Genomic DNA, 13,042 nt, shown 5'->3' on the forward strand with positions numbered 1-13,042 from the left:
ATCTTGTTCATGCTATAATCAATTAGAGAGAATAAGAGAGACCCCCCCCCCCCCCCCCCCCCCCCCCCCAACACACACACACACACACACACACAAACACACATGATGATTATTGAGTAGGCATTTGCTTGCATTTACCCTAAACCCCAATAAGAACAACAAGAACAAGATAATGACATGAGAAATACAACATTTTCCCCATAATTGAACAACATATAGATTGAGCCTCGATTTTCAAGTCAAGGCACCATGATTGTGGGTGAAAAAACCCTTGTGGGGACAAGGGAAAAACCCACAATCTCCATATGTTGCTCGTTGTTGCATTAAAAAAATACTATCTCAAACAATACATAGAGTCAAGTCACAAAAATAATTGTCCACCAATGGAAGTAGCTATCTACTAGTTTTTCTCCTCAGGAGGAGGACCACAAACTTTCTTCTCTGAACACTCAGACAAGCCAAAGAAATCACCCTCTAACATTAGACAGTGACGTATCTCCTTTGTGCAAGCAAGCCCCAAACCACCACACCCAGCAAAGATGTCCATAACATGGTCGTCCTCATATGTGAATGTTTCTAGCAGCCAACTGTGTTAAACATAATAATCAAAGTTTAACGACAAGAGATTGCATAGAACTATCAAGATGTGTGTCCTGATTCACGAGAGTTCATGGCTAGAAAGTTACCTGTAAAAAGTCTCAGTACGCTCTGCTCCCCCTTGAATCAAATCTCCAGCTAAACTTGTATAATCATTATATGAACGAGGAGGAGACTCTGTGAGGTAGCTTCTTGAGGCCAGAAAGAACTCAGGAGAAACATCCTCCCCATCCTTTCTATCATAATGAGGTGTAATGCTTTGAGCATTATTATGATAAAATAGACCAAGAGTGAGATCCATCACCTATGAAAGGAGAGAACAAATCACTTAATAAGAAGAACTCTAAATTCATACGCAAGCTTCAGATAGAGAAGGAAACCTCACCTGCTCACCAGTCTCTGGGTGTAATATCCCCCATCACACATCAAAGTCCACGAGCGATGGAGCTGCAAACTAAATCTATTAGCTTGCATGACAAGATCTCCCAAATGTTTTGCAAGAGACAAAGTCACCAAGAAACCCTCGTCTGCCAAGTGAACATCAGCAATTTCCATGACACCAGTTGCCAAGGCAGTGGAAAAGTGGTTCCACTCAGGAACAACTTTTACATTACCTACACAAGCAAGTTAAAATGAAAAATTACATCATAACATATATGAATTCTATAACGAGCACGAAGCCTCCCAAATGACATAAAAAAAGTTCACCTATAGTGTGATTGTGAATACCATCAACTAACATGGACGTAGGGAAGTCTGCAAAGATCAATCTTGCCACATATTGGGAGACTTCCCCCTTCAATGCATACTCGCGCCCATCATAGATTGGTGTTTTCTTGAACCACATTTCAATACTAACACAAAAAAAAGAGTAGATTATGGTAATATAACTTTTTAGAGAAATATGTAAGTCTTACCTATGCCATGCTAGGTCATCAATTGCTTCCACATCCAATAACAAAGCATCCGCACATGTAATAAACTCCTCTCCTAAACATGAAAATGCAATTTTCAATTGCTTAGAATCTCAAAGAATGCTTAGAAAACCACAGGACATGTCAATGGTTAATGCAAGCAATAATTAATTAGAGTAATAAAAAGCAAATAAGCAAGCAAAGAACGTCTACCTGTGGTACGTTTTTTTGGCATCCGCTCATATAGAGAATGACTCATAATAGTCTCAGAGAAGCAAGACTTTGATGCTAAGGTGGATCTTTTTGGTAGAAGAGAAGTTGGAAAGCTCTCCTCCTCAACATCAACATCTACAAGCACACATTGGGAGGGTTTTTCTATACTTTTTTTTTACCTTTTCTTGCACGTGAGGGTGGCTTGGTGGATGGCTCAATGTATGTAGCTTGGGGTGAGATTACACCGTCATTAGAGATGGGACTCTCTTCCAAAAAACCTTTCCATAAAAAAGTTCACAAAAAAAAAGATCAACAAAATTCTATTTTAACCAAAATATAGTACTTCATACAAGAGATTGTAGTTCACTTACGAGCATGAATCTCTTGCTCGCTCTTTGTGATAACACCTAAATGAGACAATAAAATACATCATCATGAAACGAAATTAGTATTCAAGAAATCCAATACCTGTACACAAGACGTTTGCTTGCATGCATCGCTTCGGGTAAAGAGGCATAATCTGAAGCACTCTTCATGTTTTCCATAACATGAGTATAAGCCAATGAAACATGTGTCTTCCTAGATGCCTTAAAGAAGGCCTCAAATGTTTTTGGCAACAAAGGACCCTCCACCTCAAACTTAGCAATAATAATTGTAGCTTCACCAAAACATTCCCTGCCAATAGGTCTCTTGCATCATGTAAGCTCTAAGTTTCTTATAGTCTGCAAAATGACCTCCTTTGGAGTCCTTAACTTTGGTCAAAATCATCATGTGAAGAAGTTATTTGCGGCTATTGAATTACAATCGTTGATCCAAAAATTAATGTTACTAATTACATTGCACATAAAAATAATAAATCAAAGTTTAAGATGAAATAAAACATACCTCTCTATTGTGATCTTTGCGGCACACAAGCTGTATAATTTATCACGAGTGATCCCTACCATTTTTTTGTCATGCCAATCCTTGTCAAATACCATAGTAAAAAACTCTTCACCATGTGCAGGATTTGCATTAGAAAGGTACTTATATCCGCTATCCCTCATTTTTTCTTCTTCCTTCTTTAAAGCTTCATTCATCTTCTTTTTTAAATCCTCCCCAAGAAGACCTAAAGTTCTAAGCCTTCTCTTTTCATCAACCAAAAAGGACTCCCATCTCCCCTTCAAAGCAAAACAATTATTTGGCAATGTTTTCATGATCCATTAGCAGCACAACACAAAAAAATCCATGACTGCACATAAGCTTCCCATGCAGGAATTCAAGGTATATTTCAAACCATCACTCCCTCCATATCTTGCCACCTCTGCAAAGGCTTCCCACATGGGAATTCAAGGTATATTTCAAGCCAAAATTCATCCATAACTTGCCACCTCTGCAAAGTCTTCCCACATGGGAATTCAAGGCATATTTCAAGCCAAAATTCACCCATAAGTTGCCACCTCTGCAAAGGCTTCCCACATGGGAATTCAAGGCATATTTCAAGCCGAAATGCCATCCATAACTTTCCACCTCTGCAAAGGCTTCCCACATGGGAATTCAAAGCATATTTCAAGCCAAAATTCCATCCATAACTTGCCACCTCTGCAAAGGCTTCCCACATGGGAATTTAGGGCATTATACAAATCGTAACCCAATCCATAATTTGAATAGACTTCCCACATGAAAATTAAAGGCTTATTTGAAAACATGGACTCATGCATAACTTGTAACCTTCAACTAAAGCACCTTCAAAGTAAAGTAGTTGAAGACATACTCATTCTCAAAGTACTTGCAATTTAAATTTTTTAAAGAAATGTATTTATTATCCCAAACAAGTTGAGCATCATGACATACCTTCCAAACAAGTTGAGCAATCAAAATGCATGGCGTTGAGTACCATGGCACAATCCCTTGGTTATGTCTTGCCTCCAATTTAAGCTCAACCTCCATCCAAGATCTCTGCTCACGAGTGAGATATTCCATTATGCTCGACTTGTTCACTATACCAAACATCTGAAACATAAATACTTCATGTGCCAAGTTGGGTGGAGCTGTAGCCCGCGAGATTCTAAAAGCAAGAGTTGACGGATAATCAAATGAAAAAGCACATTACAACCAGAGAATTGAACAACAATAATCCATATAATTCTTACTCGTTTGTTGTATCACGACTCAAAATCAACTCTGCTTCCTTCTTTTTATCTATCTTGATAAATTCACAACGAAATTGCACATGATATTTTTCATCCTCAGAGTGCTCTACAAAAGAAACATCGTCCAAAATAAACTTTCAAGTGCGACAATGTATGTTCAAACTCAAACACAAGAGAAAAGAAGCACTTGCCTTCTTCAATTCGTCGCATCCAAGTTTTTAACCTGTGGTTACCATCCCACACAAAAAACAGTTTGCCTCGAAGATCTACCCAATCACGCACAAGATTCTTTTCAAATTCTGCATTGAGTCTTTGCCATATTGGATCCCACTTCTCAATCGTGTCTTCTGCCAAATGTTTTGTTTCTCCATGTCGTCCTTTAAGTGAAACAATAAAAGAACCCATTGAAGAGAAATAGCCAACCCTATCAAACGTGGATGTCAACCAAGGTGCATCCGAAATTGCACATCGAACAGCATCTATAGCTATTAATATACATAAGGGAATAAAAGGGGGTTCTGACTTTCTTTTGATATGAAATTGACTTATGACTTCATTCATCAACCCTAGAGACACATTCTCCCCAAAAACCTCGTCATGCTTTGAAAAGTCGTCTTCTTCATCCTGGTTATTGTTCTTTGTGTGAGTAGTTTGTGGAGTGGGAGCAAAAGATGGACCAATAGTATTTGGAGTGATAGCAGTGCTATTAGAACCTCCATCTATAGACCTATCCAAGGACCACGCTTCATCATCAACATACACACATTGATTTCTTTTTTTCACAGACTTCTTTGGCGGACTCATTGGTAGAATCCTTGATGAACCATCCTCAAGTGTAACTTGCCTTCCTTGAACAGTCCCAGACCGTAGAGTCATACCCCCTGAACATTTCGCTTCTCGTTTTCTCATGGAGCGTTTAGGAGCCATGGTAAATATCTTAAATCTCTATAAAGAAAATAAATAACATAATCAAGACTTTGTTTACAATTACTAACTCTCTCTTAAAATACTATAAGTGCAAAAAAACCATAACAAATGTATAAATACCAAAGGACAAAGAAGAAGAAGAAAAGCTTGACCTTCTGCTAAAAAATGAACATAAGATAAATACCTGATAAAAATGAACCTTCAAGATGGTTTCAAGGCCATAAAGAAAACACCTTAGATTTTGGCATAAAAACTGCACGTCAAAACCTGTCAAAACCAATAACCAAATAGCAACATGTCAAAACCAATAACTAGCACCAAAATTTTCTTAGTGGAACAATTCTCCATTAAGATTTTGAAGTGGACTTGAGGTACCGTATACTCATATACATACCTTGAGAAACATCAAAAGACACTAATTTGTTTTGGCCTCCAATAACTTGCAACTAAGCATGCCATGATTTTGAGAAATGGAACGACTTTGCTAATCACCTCTCTATTACGGATTAAGTGGCTTGTAGTGCTCCTGTGGCTTAATGATTAAGCATACATTGGCCATGGCAATGCCATGCTTTGAACCCTTAATCAAGGCTTGTGCTCAAACGACATTGCCTTGCTACGACCCATGACATGAAAACACCTAAAACCCATAACCTCTAGAAATTGCGGAAACTAGGGTGCAACAATAATGCCAACCAAGGCTCTAACAGAAAAGCATAAATACGGAATTTCGAGTTACGTGTTGAACAAATTGTTCGACTGAATGCAATCGAGGAAAGGCTTTCAGTCCATTGCCAGCCTTTTTCAATGCATTGCACCGCTGTAAAAACTAGATGCCAGAGTAAATTTTCCTTGACATTTTTATTTTAAGCAAAGTAGAGGGGGCCTACGTCCTATAACCAACCCTCAAAGCTTACAGGTGACAAATGTACGGCCAAAATTGAGAGAAATTTGAGTTTGTTGATGAAAAATACTTACCTATATTGCCAAAATCCAAGAAAATTAAAGAGCCGCGCAAGGTGGTAGAGAGTGGAGCTTGCATGGTACTATGTGGTTCTTGAGATGGATTACTATTAAAAGTTACTGTATTTCTAAGGGCCGAGTGTAGATGGAAGTTATAAATAGATTCATAATAGGATTTAACTTTAGCCTAAATGGGTTTGGATTATTAGAACATGAAGTGCAAGTTAGAATCCCAACCATAAGTTGGTGTAGTGGGTAGGCCGGGTGGGAGGTTCTTTTTGGTTTTCCTTTGCAATATGTTCCAAAGGGTAAGGAGGAGGCATCAAGGTATCACTCTGTGAAGTTGGGAGGGCAAGATGAAATAGTGAGCCCACCAGTTGTAACGGAATTTTTAGGTTTGAAAGTGCAACAAGTTGGTGAAGTAGCTACTCACTGTTGAGAGTGGAGGGCGCACTGGCACATGCGGTGATAAGGCCGATGGTACATGGTACACACTAGTGCATCTTTTATCCCTCGTAAATTAAGCACTACTGATTACAACGCTAAGAGGTGACACAAGCTCAAAGAAACAAGAGAGACCATCCATGAATGTGTCTGCATGTGCAAGACTCAATTGTATAGCACATCTACATCAAAAGAAATGGCTTGCTACATGTGTGTAGCGCATATTGTCTATCTCAGATTATCTGCAAGATCTACATATCAAGAACCTATGGTTGCCAACTGTGGCGTGTTCTCATGGCACTTGTCAAAACACTTATCTCCGTGCTCTCGTGAATAACGCAATGCACTATTGGGAACTTTGTGAGTTATGCATGGTCTGGGATCAGAATTCATTATGTTTTCTGTTTTTTTGGGTGCATGGCGGCCAAATGTGTAGATAAATTTTCCTAATACGAAGACCTACAGCCTCAACTCTACCCCATCCCAAACTATGGTGCATTTGATCATCATTAGTGGTGTTATAGCATGATTATTATGCTCCTCCATTGAGGCATTTAAGATCATGTCTGGAGTGTCCTATTGCTGTCTAAAAGCTACTCCCACCTCCGGACAGTGCTTGGGGGATGATACATCGAAAAAGGCAGGTTAAGTATGGCCTGCACCTGGGTATTCTAAAACCTGTTCTATAACATGTACAACTTATCAGTCCTAAATCCATGCGCTTTTTTTTGTGAGGACAACATTCACCATGTACAAGGCATGCCACGCCAGGGAATCTCCTGCTTCAGCACCCCAGCATCTGCAGTCTTCAAAGCCAAAACACTGCTTCGAATGGAAACATACAAACACGATCATAGTGATCAAGGTTTGTAAATGGATTTTAACCATCGCGTAAACTTGAGCTTCGAAAGCATTTTTAGCAGAACTGTAGCAGCCACGCCAGTGAATCTCCTGCGTCTGATGAGAAAGCCACGACAGGGGCACGACACTGAACCTCTGGCTGTGCAGGGACGACGACGATGCAGGGTCTGACGATGACGATGCAGGAGTACAAGCACGCTATTTGTCCGCGCGCATGCAGAGGGACAGCGTGCTCGCACCGGAGAGGGAGAACACATGGATTACACTCCTCAAAATACCTCTCATCCTCGCATACCTCTCCTCCTCCATCTCTCCCTCCACACCTTCTCCCCACTCAGAGCACGCTATCCGTCTGTGCGCGCGCAGACGGATAGCATGCTCAGTGAGTGGGGAGAAGGCGTGGAGGGAGAGATGGAGGAGAGCAAAAATGTGATGTACCTGGTCTGCTCGCTGGTCTGCACCGCCATTTTTTCCACAGATGAGAAGCTTTGCAAAGTTAAGGTTTATTAATAATTTTAGGGTTTTAAAACTTGAGGATCTTCTTAATTTGAGGGAAAATTACCAAAATACCCTTCTAATTTGTGCGAATTTCAAAATTTCCCAAAATACGCTTGCTCACGATTTCCTATCTTTATTATTTTTTGACAATCGAGATCCGGTTTTTAGTGCTCACCTCCCAAAAAAAGAGAATTATGTCTAAAAATAATGACGCAATTCATCCCCAAAGCGTAAATAACCGGCTTGAATTCTAGTTTTTGACAATCAGTCTTCTTATGAAAAGCTACAATTTTTTTAATCTTTGGGTAAATTTACTCTCACAAACAGGGGTATTTTGGGAATTTTGAAAAATTTGAAGGATATTTTGGGATATTCCACAAATTAGAGAGGTAATTTGGTAATTTTTCATTAATTTTATTATCAAACTTTAGATGGTCGAAAAAACCTAGGTTTTTGTGAAATCTAGTGGTTTTTTTTGTAATACCTACAAACTTATCCAAAAAAAACCTCTTGGTTTTTGTGTTTATATTCTTGAAAATAGGTGTATTTTGTGGAATGATCTACATGTCTAATGATTGCGAGTCTCTTTTACCTCGTAAATATGTGGTTTTTACCTAACGTTATGATTGGAGAGAGGATATTAAATTATGATTGTAGCCGTGGATATTATTTAAAAATCAACCATGAGAAGATATTAAATTATGATTGTAGCCGTCGTCATTTATGACGCGGCAGTCTTCACTGATTCTATGAAGAAGATTACATTAGTAAAAATATATGCATTCTCTTTTAACATTATGTTTTATATTTTGGTAAGAAATTTGTATTAGGTCTAGACAAGCAGCTGCTTCCTTTGTCTTGCTATGGAGATGGACAGAGTAAGTATCTCTTGGACACTTGGAAAAGAGACTCACACTAGAGAAGTAGAGCTTCGACACAACAAACTCTTGCTCGTCAGATATTATCTTCAGTGTCTTCTTCCTCCAACCTAAAAATTCACCTGTTTGAAAGCAATAGTTTACATCGAGTTGGAAAAAATGTATATCGAAACCCCTTCAGAGTGGGATATTGATGAAAATGAGCACTTTTTACTGGACTCTACTCTCTCTTCTGAGTATTTCATTGAACATTCTAGTGATATGCTCTATATTGCAGATAGTGGCGAGAGTGATTTTGGTGCTAAGCCAGGCATAACAAGCATCAACAACAGTCCATGTGCAAAAGAAGATTGTTTTGAGATAAACAATCCATCAATGCAAGAGGAAACAAAGCTTGTTGATAAAAAACAAAGATTGGACGCCAGTGATGATGACGTGCATGATTTGAGAAAAAACTCCATTATCCCTTGGATTTTAGGTAGCAAAACATGTTTCAGACTAAAACATCTAATAAACAATAGTAAGAAAATCAAACAGGTGACTGAACTTCCACAAGTCTATGATGGTGACATTTCCTTTGAGCTACCCCCCGTTGAAGAAGGTTGTAAGAGGATGGAAGGGATGGAGCGATGGTCATCTTTGGACTAGGCCGCATAAAACTAACATGTCCATAAATTGTATTGTTAGGCTTAGTTATTTCTTGGGCTCATTAGTTTTTCATAGATTTCTTTGCCCATATTATTTGAACAACACCAAGTTCAATGTATCCTTCTTTCATGGTTACTTGGATAAGCAAGTAAGCAAAGGGCTTCTATGTGAAGACGAAAACCTACGTATCACTTGTCATTATTGCAAAAAATTTGTTTTCTGTGAGAGTCCTTGTTCTTGTAAAGTGTACTACATTTTGCCCTCAGATCCAAAGCTTACAAGAATGATGATTCACATAGGTCATCACTTGCATGAAGTTCAAGAAGGTACGTCAAGAGCCACAATAGAGAGAATACGGAAGATGGTTCCAAGTGTCTTGAAGGTGGATAGAAGCAGTGGACCAAGAATAGTTCAGATGATTGTCACCAGACAATTATTGGTTGACGTTATTGTTGGTTCAGATGAACTAAAAATGGGGGAGTCAGAGCTCTCAAATATATTGGAAGAAATGATTCCACTAGTTCAGAATCAAAGGTAAAACATTTGACATTTAGATTTTTCAGTGCAATAAGGTTATTTCAATTTTTGACTTGTTTTTTATAGATTTAAGGTAATGGTAGCTATTGAGAAAAGACAACAAGACTCGATTGTTGGGGATGGGTTTGACCACATCATGCTTTTGAAGAAAAAATGTCACTTTCCTTACTTTCATGGGAATCATTTCCCTGGACAAGGTGGCCCAAATGATAAGTGCTACATCTTTAAGATGTCAACAAAAGGTCCAGGGTCTGGTATAGATCTTGTCAATCGCATGCATCGAGGAGGAAATGGAGATTTGAGTGCTTCTTGGGTGCATTTTGATCACACACACAGAATAGATGGATGGGCAACTATGTCATGCTCTGTCTATGATGCAAGGTAGTTTTTTTATGGTTTGCAGCATTTTGTCATTGCATCAATTTGCAAACTTGTTGTGGCTAAGATTTGTTATTTTCTTTAGTTTGAAGGGATTGATGGTTATAGCGGTTTGTGACACCAAAGAGGAGGATACAGACACACAAGTCTTGTTTTGGAGATCTCTTAATGATGTTTTGGCTCAAGAAGGTTATCCATCAGCAGACTTTGCAAGCTTTAAGGCTGATGAGGCTGGAGCAAATTGGGCTGCCGTGCGTACAATTTTCAGTGGAGGGCCAAATAACATCATGATTGGAAGGGAAAGGTCCTGTCTCTTCCATTGGGAGCAAAGTCTACAGAAACATACTAAAAAATATATAGCCAAAGAAAAGTTTAGTATCCACAAAAACATGTGTGAGACTTGGCGCAAATCAACGACAATGGGTCTGGCAATGAAGGAAGCAGAAGCAATTAGAAGATGGTGGTCAAATAATGTTGCAAGTGAGAATATCAAGTCACTGGAGAAATGGTTCAAGTGGTGGGAGACAAGGATATCTCATTGGGGTAGCCTACACAATGAAGTATGATACAATCATGAGCCTAACTTTGACCTTCTCTATTTTTTGTTTCACTGATTCAAAGTTTTTTGTTGGTGGAATGCAGATATCTATGAGTCCTTGGGAAAAATCTCAAATTCCTAGTACCAATTTGTCTGAGACCATTCATGCATCTTGGCTTGCTGGTGAAGGGGGTAGCAAAAATATTTCCTTGTATGATGCATGTGTCACTGATGTCATCAATGCTTACATTCAATGCACAAAGCAACATGGCTATCTGACTGGTAGATACATAGGGCTTGGTCCGAATATGCAAAAATATCTAGAGAGATCAAGAAATAAAGAGAAAACTCTCAGCCCACTTGCGCTGGCACATGCTCTCCAAGGAGCAGTCGGCGCAGGCACACCATTTTATGGGCAACCTTTATTGCATGGAGACAGGGAACTGTGCAAAGAAAGAAGGCAAGAGGGTTTGCAGAAACAGCTTCTCATAAGCCTGGTTATGTGATGGAGTCTAGACAACGAAAAGAGCACGGACGACCATGAAAGATTTTTTTTGTTATGGACATGAAGAAAGAGGGACAAAAATTTGATGTGAATGCAGATTCCACAGATGAGGATATTCATGCAAATAATGACATAAGAGATGGCACCGCACCCTCTATTAGTGAATATGATATAGGTGAGTTTGACATTGTTGTGCCAAGGGGTCATTGGGCAATCAGACGAATGCCTCAAAATGTCTCTCGTAAGTGCTTTGGTGTGCTTGAAGGGAGAAGATGTGAGAATTTCATGCAAAGTAGGTCTCCAGGACTTGTGGCCCCATGCTTTTGGGGAGAGAGAACTTACAAAGACCAGAGGCAACACCAATGGATGTGGTTTTGTGGCCATGATGTGCAGCACACTGAAGTTGTGGCCAAACAAGTATTATCACCACCGGAAAGGCCAACAACTTGGCTAGTAGAGAGTGGAACAAAGGAGGAGTATGTTGGTTTGCTAGGGGCAGGTTTTTTTATTAGAGCTCCTTCTCCAAAGGTTGTCAAGAAAGGGGAGACAATGGGAAGCTCTAGCAAGCGCATTAAAAAATGGAGGTCCGGTGTCTCTAAGGAGGCAAATAAGCGCATGGAAATAGGAGCATGTATGGAAGCTTGTTTTGTACAAGAGATAATTATGGTGCCTGATCGTCATGCCGTGTTCAAGATATTAACGCAAGATGTATATGATGTGCATGTGGCTATGGAGCCCTACTGTACATGCCCTGATTTTCAAGGACGGGAGAAAGCAACAAAATCTTACATAGCTTGTAAGCATTTATACTTTGTCTACACACAGATTCTTGGGTTGGATGGTAAGCAACATATGATTATACATCAACCAACACTACATGAAAGAGATCTCACTTTCATCTTCAATCAGCCCCGACGGTATACGCCTTCAAAGAAGTAGAGAAGATAGAAATTCCCAGTAGTTTGCACAATTTTTTTTGACATTTTGGTGGGAGATCGTACACTTTGTGAGGCTCCATTTTGGAATTTCCCAGTAAAACAATCTCCTCGTCGATGGCATGCTTTTTGCCTTGTTCTATTTGGGAAAAGAGTATTGCTTTTGGCGAATCTTTATTTGAAATGATGGTAGTGCTTGCAGAATGTGCAAAATTGTTTTGAGTATTTAACTTTGACATTTGCAAAAATAGTACTTTTTGGTTGTAGCCTTGTAGGTTTCTCTACAAGAATGACATACATAGAAGTTCTTGTTGGGTTGTACTTTTTTTAATACACTAATGTTGTTGTTTTGAAGGGATTGTACATGTATCAAACTTGAAAAGATAGATAAAACTTAGAAACATCTAAGTGAACACTCTAGTTTGAGCATGCAACTTAGGAAGACCTAAACTATGTGAGAAAGCTCCAAATGAAAAGCTTTCAAAAAATTGACACACTTTCTTGAGAAAGAATTAGAGCCACTTGAATGGAAACACATCTTGGCTAATCTTGATGTGTGTGATATTAAAGATGGCTATGATGTCGTTTGTTATTTTGCAGTGAGTGTGATCCAAGAAAATGAAGATGAAGACGAAGACGAGTTCTACGACTCTGTAGAACAGTTGGAGCTTCAAGAAGATGCAACCAACGAAAACCTAGCAGGTGATGTGAAAAACACTTTAACAAATGCACGGTTTTATGATTGTCCAGATCAAAGACCTGAAGGAGTAGGAGTACGAGCGGAAGTGCGACGCGAGAGAGAGTGTGAGAAGAAGAGCACGACGATATGGTGAACTCGCTCTACTGTAATGTGTAGAGCATAGTGAGTTCTTATTAGGTTTTTACAAAAGAATATGTGTACATACCTGGCGGCCCGCCCACTTACCTGGGCGACCACATTGGGCTTTATACCCCAACAACCTCCCACTTAAAGTCCAATGTGGTACTTTAAGTGTGAGAGAAGCTACTATACAAGCTAATATACAAGAGATGTAGAGAAGTGATGTACTACCCTACACCTAACTGCTTGCGAAA

The 13,042-nt window shown here is 39.3% G+C and overlaps 1 pseudogene; it reads right to left on the reverse strand.

Annotated features, from left to right (window-relative positions):
* Positions 1 to 400: 400 nt before the first annotated feature.
* LOC147425331 (uncharacterized) lies at positions 401 to 4,783 on the reverse strand (annotated as a pseudogene).
* Positions 4,784 to 13,042: the final 8,259 nt, after the last annotated feature.

The sequence above is a fragment of the Adiantum capillus-veneris genome, chromosome 25, assembly GCF_014529385.1.
Source record: "Adiantum capillus-veneris isolate H3 chromosome 25, ASM1452938v2, whole genome shotgun sequence".
Lineage (NCBI taxonomy): Eukaryota > Viridiplantae > Streptophyta > Polypodiopsida > Polypodiales > Pteridaceae > Adiantum > Adiantum capillus-veneris.